Source organism: Protopterus annectens, chromosome 1.part1 (genome assembly GCF_019279795.1).
Source record: "Protopterus annectens isolate FY-2018-M chromosome 1.part1, PAN1.0, whole genome shotgun sequence".
Lineage (NCBI taxonomy): Eukaryota > Metazoa > Chordata > Ceratodontiformes > Protopteridae > Protopterus > Protopterus annectens.
The window spans coordinates 1,623,329,405-1,623,346,866 of record NC_056726.1 but is presented as its reverse complement, the minus strand read 5'-3'; positions in this window follow the sequence as shown (position 1 = coordinate 1,623,346,866).

The window sequence follows — 17,462 nt, the reverse complement described above, 5'->3', positions numbered from 1 at the left end:
CACACCCCTTGCAGCAAATGCACTAAAGAAATTCACCAGTCCAGATTATAACCTGATATGGGATAGTATAAATAGCTTCACTGCACCTCTTCCCTCAGACAGAACTGGCAACTATGCTGAGCTCTGCACCAATGCTTTATACAAACACCTGTATGACTGCATTGACTCGGGTGTACCTGACATGGCTACAACAAGCTCCTCATGCCAAAGCAAACCTGCCTGGTGGACAACTGCCAGCACCAGGCTTTACAATAATAGGAAGACATTGCTGTCTAAAGGTAGAAGGGAAGGATCCCACCTAAACGGGAAAGACTCCCTCATCATCTTAAACTAGCAAATAAGAGTTGTTGTGAAGTCCTTCAAAGCAAAGTATGGGTCCAAATTAGCCTCCTCCACAAAGGACAACCACAGGCATTCTATAGTTACATCTGTAACCTAAAAGGAAAGGCCCAGATTTATGCCAAATTTGTAGTTAATGATACCACATATACAAAGCCTGTAGACATAGCTAACCTGTTTACTGACATGTTCTGTGAAATCATCACTTCCCTGTCCCCATCACACATACCCCTTGACATCCCTATCACTTGTCCCTTACCTTGTATCTCTAAAGAGCAGGTTGAAAATGATCCCTCTAAGGACAAAAACACAGCATCTGTAGGACCTGATAACATCCCAAGCAAAGTCCTACATGAGCTCCAACATGGAGTACTAACACCATCAGAAACACTTTGCAATCATATTGTATCTGCTGGCTTTTTCCAAGCTGACTGGAAAACAGCCACCGTTATCCCCTTGCACAGAGGTGGTGCATAAATGACCCCAAAACTATGCACCTATTAGCCTGACTAGCCATATCTGCATGGCCATGGGACAAATCATCATGATGTCAAATGTGTGATAAGAGACCTTGGGACCCAGGTGGACAGTAATCTCTCCTTTGATAATCACATCACCACAGTAGACAGGAAATCCTTCTATGTGGCACACCTCATCACAAAAGGATTCTCATCCAGGAAAAAAGAGGTCATTGCTCCCCTCTACTCAACACTCATTAGACCCATTATAGAGTACAATGCCTCTTTTGAAATGTACCTCACAAGATATCTGCAGCAGCTGGAAAGGCCACAGACGTACCTCACAAAGAGGATTACTGGCCTCAAACAGATGCCCTACGCTGACTGTCTCAAAAACTCCAGCTTTACTCTGTAGCATATCACCTACTCTGAGATGATCTCTGCCTAATATATAAAGCTATGTCAAACCCAGAGCTGTTGGACATGCTGCACCTAAAGAAATCCCAATCCCTCTGAGCTACATGCTCTAGGGACTTAAACCTTGTCACCACAATAAACAGGACATCCTGGATGGATAGATTCCTGTCCCAGAGACTTTCCATACTCTGTAACAAGCTACCCATCTATGTCAAGCAAAGTTCCTCATTAGCACTCTTCAAGAAAAATCTTGATGAGTGGATGGTAAATAGGAAATACACCCCAGGATCACTTATGTGACTCTGCTCAACAGGGGCACAGGAAAATAACTTTCTTGGGTGTCATAAGCCAGAGAACCTTGTTGGCTAGGCTTACTTAGGCCATTGGGCCAATAGCCTAGTACCTACCTATGAAACTATGAACCCTATCAACAAAGATGTAGGTAATCTCCACATAGTTGACCCAATGCAGTTTGATTTGTCAACAGGAGATCATGCCTGTTTAACCTGGTGGATGTCTTTGAGACAGTCACCAAGGACTTGGATGAGGGGAAATCTGTGCATACAGCCTACATGGACTTAGCCAAAGCATTTGATGCTATTCCTCACTCAGCCATCATTGGCAAACTCACTCAAGTAGGCATTGACCCTTATAGCATTAGAGGGGTTATTGACTGTCTCGGTGATAGAAGTCATATAGTCAAAATAGGGGAATCCACCTCCAATAGCAGAGATGTAACTGGTGGTGTTCCACAGAGTTTATTCATGGGTCCTCTACTGTTTGGAATCCATTTCTCCAAAGTACAAGCAGAAAGCAAATGTTTGCTGATGCCTGCAAACTGGAAGTGGTCATAGAATCTCAAAAGTATGTCAACATCCTACATGTGGGTCTTACTTGAATGAATGATTATTGCCAAAGTCATGGCCTTAAAAGCAATACAAATATATTTAATATAATTGGTTTCAGTAACAGCAATGTTGCTGCTAAGTACCACATCAATAGCAACAGCTGACATATATACTGAGGGGTGGGAGACCTTTGCACACAGGTTGATGGCTAATTTACCTTAGAACACCATGTCTCCACAGTGGTAAGATGAGCATTCTATCATGCTCATCTAATATGTGAGGACAATGACTCCAGCAAAAGAAGATGTTATAACATCCATGTACTCTTCCTTCAACAAACCGATAGTTGAGTGCAAGAGCCCTTTCGGTATGCACCTTTCCAAGTACCTGTGGCAGATGGAGAGAACACAAAGGTTCCTCACAAGGGGAATTCAGGTTTTCAGCATTGGTCCACTGGGATCGTCTGATATCATCACTTTAGTGTGTGTCACACAGACTACTCAAAGGTGATCTCTGCCTTTCATATGAGGCAATCTCTGACACTGCTGTATTGGAAATGCTGCATACCCGTATGTCAAATGGTACACAGGTTACTCACAGCGTAGACCTTAACCTGGTATGTTACATTAAAACAACCTGCTGGAGGGGGAGAATTGTCTAACAGAGTTTAAAACACATTTGAAACAAACTACCAGATCATGTCAAACAGAATACCTTACCTCATTGACCCTCTTTAGATGGAATCTGTATGATTGGATAGGTGACTGTAATTTCACCACAGCGGTTCCAACTGTGACCTTCTTGGGCAGGGGTAATAGGTGTTGATCGTGTAAATGAGGGTAGCAACTTGGCTAGGATTTTAAGGCCCCTAGGGCCATTAGCCTAGTAAATTGCAAAGAGCCTGTGATCCAACAGGCTGATGTAATATGATCTGACTAACATCCACACACACAAACTTGGTGGCAGTAAGAATAGGGACAAAACAGTACAAACCTCTTTCTGTTTGTAAGTCAGTGTGGAATTCATATTTATTTTTAGGAAGTTACATATACACACCCAAACACAACAAGGGGGCTGGAGTGAGATGAGAAACCCTACCTACCTACTCTTGCACATTACAGATCACAGTAATTATTGCACATGCCATGGCTTACGTCTAACCTTAACATGGCATTAGGTAGTCTTATGGTAGATGACTTCAGCAGTCTTTGTCGAGGATAGAATTTGGTGGCCTGCATCAACTACAAGAGCCAAAAAGTGCAAAGCAATGCCAATGTTGAAGTCAGTGTGGTATGCACGCTTGGTCTTTAGGGAAATACACACACACACACACACACACACACACACACACACACACACACACACACACACACACACACACACACACACACACGCACACCAGGTTGACCAGAGTGAGATTAGAATCCCTCCCTATCTAAGCGTACACACTACAGATCAAAGTACTTATTACATTCGCCACATCTTAAGTCTACAATTGATATAGCTTTATCTACTCTTATGGTAGATGACATCAGCAGGTGTTGTGGAGGATGAGGTTTGGAGGCCTACATCAACTGAAAAAGCCAAAAAGTGCAAAGCAATGCCACTTTTGAAGTCATTGTGGTATTCACAGTTGCTCTTTGGGGATATATATATATATATATATATATATATATATATATATATATATATATATATATATATATATATATATACATACATACACACACACGGCAAGTGGGCTGGAGTGAGATTAGAACCCCTACCTAGCTAGTATTACACACTACAGATCACGGTACTTAACACATGAACCACAGATCATGCCTGCTTTGTAAATGAATGCAGATAAAGTAATCCTAAAGCACATAAACAAGCCCTGTGTTGGACAGCTTGGGAGGCCTGCAGAGTCACATTGCTTCCTACTGTCATCTGCAGCTAGTAGCCTAACAGTTTTATTGTATTTATTTATTTTACATTTTTTTATCGGGCTAGTCCAACTGGATATATTTCCATTTTCAGTAGAGGCCCGGGGAGAAAAGCTCCAGTGGTAACACACAAATATATCTCACATGCATAATTATGCAAAGAAAGGAAGTTAAAATACTAAATAATAACTATTAATGAGAAGAAAAATTGCACTTAATTCTAATAAATGTACAAGATAGGATAAGTCACTTTACAGTATGTCATGTGAGGTAATATATAGTACATTCAAGATTAAAATCATAAGTACATTTAATTTACTAGTGATAGTAACTACTTCAGGGGGTAAGGAGTTTTGATTGGTGAAAGGAGGCAGTTAAGAGGTAGCAATAGTGAAAGCAGAACATTAGTCAGGGTTGCAAGAGGGGCATAGCCAGCATGTTTTAAGATGTTTCTTAAGCCTTTGTTTAAAAAGCAGAAAAGAGGGTACTAAAGTTAGATCAGTTGGCAAAAGGTTCCATTCTTTTCCAGCAGTGTTGGAGAACAAGGAGTCACCAGCCAAGTTATTAGACTTGCTTATGGTAGCCTTTAGTTTGCAAGAAGCGCGTAAGGACTTGAGATTTCTATAGGAGGTAATAAGGTTAGAAAGTATAGGGGTGTTGTTTGGTTGGTAAAATATCCTGGGAACAATGGTAAGTTGGCAAAGTATCAAAATATTTTTTAGTTCTAGTCAGTCTAGTTGCTTTAAGTTCAGACAGTGGTGAGTTCTAAATGGGTCCCCAGTGGCAAATCTGGCTATATTATTATAGGAGTTAGCTAGTTTGGCAAGATTATTTTTTAGGTTAGTATATATGGGTGAAGCATAAAGGAGAGTTGAGATTAAATGGGAGTGGGTAATTGTGGTTCTGGCTGTTGGAGTTAAAAATGGTTTTATTCTATACAAGGAGAGCAATTTCCTGTTAACTGTTTTAATGGTGTTATTAATATGGTTATCAAAAGCAAGGTTATTGTCAATTGTGATTCCTAGCAGTTTGGTGGTAGAGTCTGGGGGTATAAGGGTGTCATTATTGGATTTGATTGAGAAATCTATATGGGGGACTTACTGTTAGGTGTAAAGAGTAAGAGCTTGGTCTTTTTGGAGTTCAAAAGGAGGCAACGTTTTAAGAACCAAGCCTCTACTGTGCTGAATACTTTCTGGGATAGAGAATGTAGTTCAGTTGTAGAGTTGACAGAACATATGTGCGTAGAGTCATCTGCATATTGTATACAGGTGGCTTGAGGGATTGCTACATAGAGGTCATTGATTAATAAAGAAAATAGAAGAGGTCCTAGAATGAAGCCCTGAGGGACACCAAGGGAACAGGCAGATAGGAAGATAGCTTATTATCCCAGAGAACTGCTTGTTGTCTATTGTTAAGGTAGGACTTGAACCAGAGAATAGCATTGGGGTCTAGAGAAAGGGATTCAAGGGTCTTTATGAGTAGGGGGTGATTTACCATGTCAAAAGCTTTTGACAGATCAATAAAGAGTGCTGATGAGAGGATGTTATTATGGTTTCTGTTGATGAAGTCAGTGAAAGATAGGAGAGCAGTGGTGGTACTATGAAATGGCCTAAAACCATGTTGGCAATAAGCTAGCATGTTGTGTTGTGTTAAGTGGTCTATTAGCTGGTGGTGAATGCATTTTTCCATTATTTTTGCTAAGGGTGATAAGAGGGCTATAGTCCTGTAGTTGGAATAATCATTAGAGTTACCACCTTTATGTAAAGGGAGTATGTGGGAGATTTTACAGATGTCTAGGATTATTTCTTCTATTATGGTTCTATTTATATAGATGGATATAAGATAGGCTACCGATTTAGCTGCTATTTGCAAGTATTGAGATGGTAACTGGTTAGCAGAAGGGGTACAAGCTCAAGTGTTTGGATGATTTTTTGGATGGAAGTGGTAGAGATGGGTTGAAGTTGGAATGTTGGTAGATAAGGAGACTAGCATTGTCTGTGGATAGCTGATGAGCTAGGGATTGTATGGTGTCTGTGAAGAAGGTATTGAAGGCATTAGCAGTTTGTTGGGAGGTATTATTATCAGCTCCTAGTGGGGATGGTGTACTAGAGTGCCCAGGGTGTAGGAGTCTATTTATGCTTGATCAGAGCTTTTGTGGATTATTATGGTGGGTTTCCTGTAGTTTACAATAGTAATCCTTTTTGTCGGTGAGTATAGCTTTTTTGTAATATTTCTCAACTGTCTAAAGGTTTGTTGCTCAGAGATAGTTCTGGTAGCTCTCCACCTGGCCCAAGATTTGTTCCTAAGCAATATCTTTTGTCTTGCATCTTTTGACAGCCAGGGGGTAGTTTTGGAATTCATTCTAATAGACCGTTTAGGTACGTGCTCATCTAGGATTGTTAAGAATTTAAAGTTAAAATATTTAACAACATCTTCAAGTGGAAGAGTCTGTAGAGGGTTCCAATCACAGGTATGAAGTTCATTTTGGAAAACAAAAACAGGGTTAAATTTTTTATTGGGCCATGAAGTCCTATACGTGGGGGTGTTAAGAATGTCATTTTTATGTCTTATAATGTAAGTTAAGGTATGATCACTTTCATCATCAGGCAAAGTTCCTACTTTGTAAGTTTGTTGTTGTTTATTAATAAGAATCCAATCTAAGGTACTCTCTTTTTTGTTTGGTTTCTTTATTCTAGTAGTGGTGGTGATTGTTTGACTAAATCCATGAAGATTAATATCTGAAGAGGAGAAGTCTGTATTGACACACTTCCAGTCGGTATTGAAATACCTAGTATAATTGTTCTTGTGGATAGGTAGCAGATACCCAGCTTAGAATATCCTCTATTGTAGTGATATTATTTCCAGGAGGTAGGTAGATACAGATGATGTTAAGGGATTTGCTAGTACTGAGTTGCAATCTGGAGATAAGGACTTCAGCCTTACTATCTTGGGGTGGGATATGGGGAATAGAGAAGCTCTGTAGTCCAGTTTTAAAGAGAAGAGTTACTCCTCCACCCTTACATTTAGTGTGGTCTAGTCTCAATATATTATAACCTTGGGGAATTATCTCATTGTCCTTAGTTCCAGGTTTTAACCAAGTTTCTGTGAGACCGAAGATATCAAAGGAATGAATATCAAGAAGGGCATGGAGATGGGCAACTCTGTTGTTGATATTGCGGATATTAAGATGTCCTATTAGCAAGGGGTTGGAGAGACTGGTCAAGGTAGGTAGGGTAGAGGGAGTGATGCTGTGAGTTGTTACTGTGGACACATTTGTTGGTCCTGGGTTGGGGTGGATATCACCATCTTTTAAGTTTTTAGCTTTTAGCCTAGAAACTGGGTTGTAAATATAGCTAGTTAGATATTTTAGCTTCCTTACAGTGGGGTTATGGAATTTAATGTGTGTGAGTCGATGGTATTTGGCTAGTAGGTAACATGGAGTGGATGTGATATTTATATGAATATGGGTAAGGGTAATGTTCTGAAAATCTGTTTGTTTTGGAGAGTAGTTGAAGTGGTAATAATTCACTTTTTCAAAGGAGGTAAGGAGATATGCAGAAGTGAGGACAGGTATAAGTATGGCTATGAGTATTAACTTAGGAAAGCTTTAGTTGTTGTGGGCATTTTTCTACAATTACTTGTACAATTATGGCATGGTCCCATGTACAACTTCAAAAGAGGTTGGACAGGGATGAGGGAATAGAAGAAATGAAGGTATGATAGAGTGTTAGAAGGAAGAATTATAAAGGAAGTAAATAGGGAATAATACTGAAGGTGGAGGTACTAGAAACAGTTGGTTGAGGAGAAAGGTGGTTGAGGAGGGGTGTGGTTAAGTTGTATAGAGTGGTTGAGGCATAGGCTAGGGTAGAGTAACAGAGGGGGTGTGGTTAAGGAAGTATATGTTTAGGACCATTGGGGTGGGTGGAAATTGGGGGTAGGGTAGGACAGCAGAGTGAGCCCGCAGGGCGAACGGAGCGGGATAGAGCCAAGAAGGCCAGTGCAAAGGAAAAACAATCAAAGAGGTAGGGAGGTGAGTTCAAAGTAAGGTATCTAGGCTGTCAGGGACTATGAAGTAGGGGAGTAGAGAGCTGATAAGGGTAAATGCAATAGCAAAGGGAAAAGGTAAAGTAGGTGGCTGAGGCAAAAAGAGTCAGAATCTAGTTTAATAACCAAGGCTAGATGCGGGTATGTAATGGGAGGTAAAGGGTACTACTGCCCTCTAGTGGTCACTCTAGGTACTATCAAATAACGCTTATCCCGATAGTATAATGAGTAAAAGTGTGGGGAAATAGGAGAAGAGAGAAGAAAAATAGAATAAGTGGATAAAAGGAGGGGGGAGTGTTACAACAGGGAGGCTAAATTGGGGAGTATAGGGGATGTAGTATAGGTGGGTATAGCTGCTGGTTGTCCTGGAAGGGAGTGTTTGCTTACATAAAAATGAGACAGGATATTGTTCAGTTAAGATGTAAGAAGTAGTGCACACATACTTCCAAATAATTATTCCTGTTTCTCAAGTACAGTATAGGGAGGACAAGGCTCTTATTCCTATACTGGGAGGAGGTATCAGAAATGTTGCTGATGACTAGGATATCTCAGGGCTTCTGGCAGACAGCAGGACATGGAAGCTGTGGGGTTTTCACTAGCAGGAGGGTTGCACGTTCCAAATAATTATTCCTGTTTCTCAAGTACAGTATGGGGAGGACAAGGCTCTTATTCCTGTACTGGGAGAAGGTATATCTGTACTGGGAGACAGAAAACTGTTTTGTAGACCACCTATGTGACAACAGTACCCATATTGGGCATGTGTGTCTGTTTGCATTTTGATGGGCAAGCCTGTGTCAAAACTGAATTAGCCATGAGTGTGCACACAACATAATACATTATTCAACTTGTTCATTTGTTGATGTATGCGTGTTGAAATCCAGCAGACACAGGGGAGCTTTAGTGAATGTAGGTGTTGCTTCCATAAATACAAGCATATGGCTTGACAATATATGTATGCATTCATATACAATGCCATACATTTTCAAGTTGCTGCCATAGACACAAACATATGGTTTGACAATATATGTACATATTTATATACGATGACATGAATTTTCAAGGTTTCCATATGCTGCCATAGGGAGACATGGTATGACTCACCACTATCCAGATGTTTGCAGCAGGTAAACAGTTTTGACTCATACTTATGTTTCAAACAAAATTGTGATTTGCTGTCAAATGTGGTATCATTTACATGACGTGAGAGAAGACTGCCAGAACTTTGAACTTCAGATAATCCAACAGTCCTCCAATTGCATTCTATGCACTTCCACATTTTTGTAAGTGCATTATCTAATGTTGAGACCTTCCTTTTGGTCCTTCGTCCAACAGTATAAGTGACATAGTGATCTGGGTATGTAGGGCAATACAGACATACATACACACACACACACACACACACACACACACACACACACACACGTACATATATATGTATATAAATATAATATACATTTTTAAACAAAATTGTGCAAGGGACAATGGATTTGGACTCTGCTTAACTAAGTGTATGATCATGCCCAGAAGCATTTTTGGCTAGATTGCGCATTGCTAAGTAGTGCAGAAATGAGTGGCACATTGCTTACATCAGAGACTTAATGTTCCATAAACTGATTCCAGTCCACACCTGGATGTACACCAGGCTGGGATTATTATGTGATTAGAAAAACTCAAAACTGGATCTACCTATATACTCAGGTCCATAAATGAAGCTATAGTTTCAATCATGATGTGCTGTATGTACTATTCACCTTTCTATTTATGTCTTCCAAATCTCATATGCTTATTTTTTTATCTATTTATCAGTGTATTTTACTTCTGTGACCAAATGGTCAATTTAATCAAGTTATTTAGCAGACATGCCACATCTGTAATACATATAATCAGTATACCCAATTTCAAGTCATCTGCATAAAGACTGTACAGTAACTTAGATGAAAAGTTGCTGTACAGTCAACATGTGTATGTCACTACCTTGGATAACTATTATACCTTTGTCTTGATTACTTGCTGTATTTAATTGTGGAGCCTTTCTCCCTGGACCTCCACTGAAAATGGGCTTGGTCCAGTTGGATTATCCTGGTTAACAAATGTAAAGTAAAATAAAAAAAAATTAAAAAAAAAAAAAAAAAGGATAAGTCTAAAGAGAAATCTATACAAGTTTTGGTGTAGGATGGAGCCCTGTGAGACACCCTGACTGTAACCAAGAATTTCACTTGTCCAATTTCTGTATGATACTTGCCATGTCCTATATGTAAGCCATGCAGCTATCCATTTTATAAAGAGTGCATAAATATGTAGTCATTCTAATTTATTGATCAGTGCTTTGTGTATGGCCCTGTTAAATGTATACAAATTACATCACAGTACAATTAGTAATTCATAGCTGTTAATATGTTGTTACAATTTGTCATTCATAGCTGTTAATATGTTGTCATAGCACATCATGTTGCAGGTGGTACTAGATCTATTTTCAACAAATGCATTCTGATATATGGTTTCAAGTCCCAAACTTTATAATTCTGATAATGACTAATCCAGTATTACCTAAGACTTTTTAAATAGGTCTTGGATATGTGGCACAGGCACAAATATTTAATTGATATGGGAAATAGGTTAATACTAGTATTGCACACACAAAGTCACAGTCTGTAAAACAACACTTATTACTCTTTAACATGCCAAATATCTGTATATCTCGGGATTAGAACTCCAAACACCATCACACGATCTACTTACGTTAGGCCTTTGAGTCGCAGAGGCTGTTTGACAGACAGGCGATCATTCATCACATAATCACCTGCATAAATATGTACTTTGCTATTCTCAGTAAACTAACACCTAATATGTAAGCTCAAATTGTACATTACTGTCCTGATGCTGTGTGGCATACTAACTGTGTGAACTGCTCATACAGCATAGATGATTTACTGTTATGACAGTTAGAAAGGGACACTGCTGTTTTGAGGGGTGAGGGAACAAAAGCCCATGTTCTTCTAGGACACACACTAGTCTATCATTTAACCTCACTTTCTAACATGTCCCTAGAATGAAGTACCAGTAATCTGTTGCAGTAGGACTGCATGAATATTCCATGCATGAGGCCTACCGAATACAAATGGTGACATGTTAGTGGAAAAGGTGTCTGTAGTCTCATGCGGATATAATTTCTGTCCATATTGCCCAGTATAGTTGCCTGCATTAATGTACCCGGTCCATAGCTACAATGACATAAATTAACAATCTACTATACTACTGTGCAGGTTATGGACTTACCTTACAAGTGCAGCAGTTGACACAACTGTAGTTCAGGGCTGACTCTATGTGATGTGAGCAGTACACACCCAATACGTGGATAGGTACAGGATGTGTGATTTGACTGGCATCAATTTTAATATTTGTATGTGAGTAGGAGTAAAGTGTTAGTTTCTATGTCCCTAGGTTGTCAGTGAATGTGCTATGCATTGTCTCTTAGCCAAAGCCAGGGTGTACTGAACATGCCTATGTTTGCCTACAGGGACATCGGCAGGGGGTTCCTCTTCCATGTCCTCCAGTGACTCTGACTGTGATGATCTATGCACTGGGGGGGGGTGTATCCTTTCCCTTTGCAGATCCTGCTGCAGCTGTTGCAGCAGGATCAGATTGTGAAGCATAGAATACTGTGAATATCTGTGCATGTGTGGCTGGAGTATACTGCAGGGCTCCACCAGATATATAGAGGTACTGGACCCATGACTTCAGAAGCCCAGACACATGCTCTGTGATGTTCTTAGTTTGTGCATGTGCATCATTATGGTGTTCTTCTATGGGTGTGTGTGCATTTCTGATGTGTGTCATCATCCATGGTTCCAGGGCATAGCCAGAATCCCTAGTAAATGGCCCTGTGGGATGTCCCATCTAGCAAACATCCTGTACAGCTGTGATATGTGCCAGATACCAGAATCATGATAACTGCCAGGTTGCCAGCACACACATTCATGATAATCCCCTGGGCATTACACATGACTTGGCAGTTGATGGAGTGGTATCCCTTGTGGTTAACATGGATTCTACACTGCTCACCAACTGGTGCCTTGATGTGTACACGAGTGCAATCTATGGTACTTCAGGGTAGTGTGCTACATGGTAGAAGTGTTACATATTGCTTGCCATCACCTCAGGGTCAAGGGAAAAGATATGTGCTCACTGGCATGTGGGAACATAGCATCCAGAAATTGGTGGGGTATCCTGGATGCAGATGCTTCTGACACAGCCATCATGTCCCGAACTGGTCTTTGAAAAGCACCTGTAGCTAGTATCCTAAGGGCTACACATACCTTAGCTTCCACTGGGATGGGTTCCCCTCCTTTAGCTCTGACTCTGAGTTGAGGGCGGCAGAGCTCACTGCGCTCTTATATGTCCCTGTCGTGCTCTACAATACCCAGCTCATGCAGCTCCTGGAAGGTAACCCTGGGTCTGAGCACTCTTCTCCTTCTTGGCCTAGGCCTATTGTCAGCAGCAGCATTGACTTCAGCATCTAGCACATACAGATGTGGATAGCTGTGGCAGCCCATAGCATTATCTCAGTTAAAATGTCCAAGTCTCTACTGCAATGATTCATTGATAGAAAAATCAGAATATAAGGTGTATACATACTTTATATAGCTCTGCTGTAGGTCCACCATATGGGATTGGCTATTGTGATGCAGTTCAAGTGTATAGGATGTAACTGACATGATTTAAAGTCCCTATTTTATTTTGCTGTGCTATTTGCTTCATTGCACAGTATAGCTTATAAAAAAGTATGTAAACCAAAAACTTTAAAAACATAGCAACTGCAAACTCTTGACAAAGAACTACACCAAAGCAAAGAAAGCACAGACACTGGTATTAGCGCTTCCATTCACTTTATTCCTGTGAACGTCTTCAGAAGCGTTTTCTGAAGACGTTCACATGAATAAAGTGAATGAAAGCGCTAATACCAGTGTCAGTGCTTTCTTTGCTTTGGTGTAGTCCTTTGTCAAGAGTTTATAAAAAAGTATATATTATTAATTGAATATATCCGGTTTTAATTGACAGATGCCTACATCATCACTGCCACATGGGTAGTCTGTCCATGTGAACATGCTCAGCTATGTGGCGCATCACACAACCACAGGCGCTGAGCACTAAAAAATCCTAGAAGTAACAGGACACACCCCCTGATGTCATCCACATCCAGTGGGAATATCAAAATTGGATATGTGGACACTGTTGCTCCTTTTAGCAGCTCAACAAAGAAGCCTCATTTGTATAAATATCCATGCTGACAGCCTGGAAATTACATAGTTCTTAGCCGTGTAAGTTGGCTAACAGCATGAATGCACCATTGTATGGACCCAATTTGTGAAAACTACATTATAGATGTTATTTTACAATTTTTTTTCTGTTAAGCATGTTTGAGCAATGCGGCACATAGTGCAAACATGCAAAAATTATTAAAAAAAATACTAATTTTACATATTTCCTTCATTTTTCAGACATGTATATTTAGCACAATTATGTATGTGATCTAACATTTTCGGGGGGTTATGTCCATATTTGTGGGTTTTACATCCCCTTCTGTCTGTGTAGACTCTTGCATGGGGAAATTTTCCATGTACACTATGTGCACGGACACAGAGTCTACACGGATGCCTTTTGGCTTGTTGGATCACTCCATCTGGCTAATTTGCATAATATTCACCTGTTTATGCAGAAATTTGCATTGCATGGAAGTTTCCTTGTTTGCACGTGCTTGTGCGTCGGTAAGCTACGTTTACTGAATCTAAAAATGTTCACGCTCATATATGTATCACTCTGCGATACATACACAACAAAAAAAAAATCATGTAGGCTTTAATGAATCCCCACTATTGTTTATATGTGTCCTTTTACAAGGTTTCACAAATCTTGCTGAGTAGGTTGGGTTTTGTTTTTTTACCATATATTCCAGTCTTTACTCCTGTAAGTTAGTTGTTGCCTGGTTTCTCTCGATAGCCATGGTAATAGGTTACACCTGAGTCTTTTTTTTTTCTAAAGGGTGCATGATTGTATATTACATTTAGGGAAATGTGTGCATCATCTAAGCTAGAAATTTTAGGATGTTCCAGTCATAGTGTTAAAGGGTTGAGTTAAAGTTTTCTGGAATAAATATTTTGTTAGGCTTGAACCTGCTCATAGATTACTTGCCTGAGGATATTATGGTATTGTCATAATGCTTAAGGTGTATGTGGTCACTGATAATATCTGATAAGGTTCTGGAGGGGTTTAGACCAATGTGGATTCTCTGTTGATGTTTTTGTGAACCCTCAGGGTATCATTTATCAGTTGCGTGAAACCATTTTATTGAGTGTAAATCTGACATATTTTGTTTCCAGTCTATGTTTAAGGCACTCAAGATTATGGTTTCCCTGAAAAAGCTATCATTTAACCAGTGCAGGATTTCTTTTCAGTGGTTGTGTTTCAGCCTGAGGGAAATATAAGTCAGGTTTGCATATAAAGTTTCTGTTATTAAGTTTAAGATAAGAGATTAGCATTTTAGCATTTTGAAATTTGGGAGTTGGTGGGGGTATATTGTTACTTCAAGGGAGTTTTTAAATGTAACTATTCCTGTCTAGCCTAATGATATTAAATCATGGGGAAGTGTTTCATTATCTTATATTTTAGGCTTTAACCACATTTCTGATGCAACTACTGTGCCCGGGGAGTAGAGTAGTAAGAATGTGTGAAGGTCCTGAACTTTGTTACAGATACTTTGAAAGCTGACAATAAGAAGGAGTAGTAATGCATTTGCACCTTTTATAAAAGATGGAGAGAGACGTAGGGGTAGAGTGGGAGAGGCTAGTGTGCTTGTTGGGTTGTCATTAGGGTCAGGGTTTCTATGTATATTGTTGCTAAGTTTACTCCTGGTGGAGGTAGTGCTTTGAGGATGGCAGGGGACGAAAGGCAAAATAAGCAACTGGAAATGATCAAAATCTGGTAGCTGACAAGTCTGGATGTGGTAAATTTATCAGAATATTTCGAATTAGTATTAGAAGAACATACTCTGGGGATATATAGATTATTCTCTGATTATCAAGAACCCTCATAGGGCTCAATTAGTTTGGAAGCAGTCTAAGGAAAAAGAGACAACTTTGGCAGAGATGGCGAAAAGAAGGGAAACTGCTCTACTATGCAGAATACATGTGTATGCTTATTAGGAAAAAGGTAATAATTATAAAGTTCATGTTGGGTGAAAAATCAAAAACAGAAGACTGATGTAGTTACACAATGCGGTCAAAGGTCATCTTGCCAGCTGATACTCAGAAAAGATGGCAGTTTGGAAGGAGGTCTCAAATCTGTTAAGTGTCTAAGTTAAGCAGTTAAAAAAAAAAAAAAGTATGGTTTCACTGAGAAGGTGAATGGTAAGAAGAGTGAGTTATTGTAAGGTACATGGGCCATAATATAATCTGGGTGCTCAGGTTGATAGCAATCTGAAGTTTGGTCACCATGTATCCACAGTAGTAAGGAATTCCTTCTGTGTGGCACATCTTATAAGTAAAGGCATTGCATTTAGATCTGAGGATGTTATAATTCCATCAGGACCGGCCTTAGGTCTACTGGCACCCTAGGCAAAAGGGCTCCATGGTACCCCCCACCACACTACCCGGTGCCCCCATCCTGGTCTACTTACACCAAATAAATACTGAAAAAATGCCCCCTGCTAGAGCGGTGCCCTAGGCAGCCCCCTAGTTGGCCTATGCCTAAGGCTGGCTATGAATTCCATTATATTCGGCCCTCATCAGACCAATAATTGAGTACAATGCTCCCTTTTGCATGTACCTCACCAGACACCTGCAACAATTGGAGAGACCAGAGAGGTTTCTCACCAAGAAATTACAAGGTACACAAAAGAAGTCTTATGTGAATAGATTAAAACTTCTGTCATTGTATTTTGTCTCCTACAGGTTGCTAAGTGGTGACCTGTGCCTGGCTTACAGGGTAATCTCTGACCCGGCCCTGATGGAAATGCTACACATTTGCAAATCAAACTGCATGAGGGTCACTGATTCCAGGTATCTTAACCAGTCTCTGACATGAACAGTTCATGCTGAAGAAATAAATACATCTCCCAGAGACTGACACTTCTTGGGGAAAAAGCTTCCAGTTCCCAAGAAACAGTGCCCCTCACTAACCCTCTTTCAAACGCAACTTAGATCAATGGATGGTTGACCGTAAATTCACTCCTGAATGGTGCCCATGTTCCTCCTGGACAGAGGAAGTTGGTATTAAGTACATACGCCCTTACCACTACAAAATTCACTCACGTAACCACCAACAATATGGGAAACTCAGGATAAATATTGCTAGGCTTGTAAGGGCTCCAGGGCCTTTAGCCTAGTAACCTTCTTTGAACCTATGAACCTGTGAACCCATAAGCTGGGATGTTAGTGGTGACGGATGGGGAATATACAGAAATGAGGTAGCAGTGCATAGCTATCCACATCATTTGGAGGGAAGTCAATGATTTGCCATCTGCTTCTCTCTGTCCATCTATATGATTGCACAAAATTATATAGCATGCTTAAATAGTTGATGTTCTTTACCAGCTGTTATGTCATTTAAGATTTCCTTGTCAATTACATGGGCAAGTAAACAAACTAGGTGAGATACATATTTATTGAATGCAATAAACAGCAGCTCTATGAAGTCATTAAAAGCATACACTGATCCTTTGTTGGTCTCTTATACTGTCTTGCCATTTTCATTAAATGCTGACTTGCCTTTATATTGTCTGGAGCAACTTTTGCCTTTAGTAGCATTTCCTGTACTGAACTGCTAAATACTGTAACTTTCTTTGCATGCCAGCAATGTCTACAATAACCAAATGTCTGTAAATTCTTAGAATAATTGTTTACATTTCAGAATTATTTTGCAGTACTTTCAAATCAAGAGAAAACAATAACACTTTATATGACACCTTCTTTGTTTTCTAAATGACCAGTAAAGGGCAAGAGAAGTTTCAGCTGTACATTTCATTGTTTTCTGAATGATCAGTAATTGGGAAATGTGATCTGCATTCTTGAACATTTCAGTTAATATTGCTGCATCTTCCCAGAATAATGATGATTCTCAAAATAGTAGTGCCAGTTTAGAAAGCTTATGATGCATTGAAGGAAGGCCAAATCAAATCTTAACACATTTTTATATTGTTTGTATTGATGGTTACATTTCCTCTTGCTGCATTTAATTGTCCATTACAAGTTGTCTAAAATGCTCAAAGACTCACTAATTAATAAAGCATTTACCCATAATTCTTTGCACGGCCAGTGACCTAAATGGTAATCATTTCATAAGTGCTTTGTCTGCCATTCAACACTTTTTAGTGGGTTGTGGTATCATGTAAACAATGTAAAGTAATATCAGACCATTCTTAATTGTATTCATTGTAA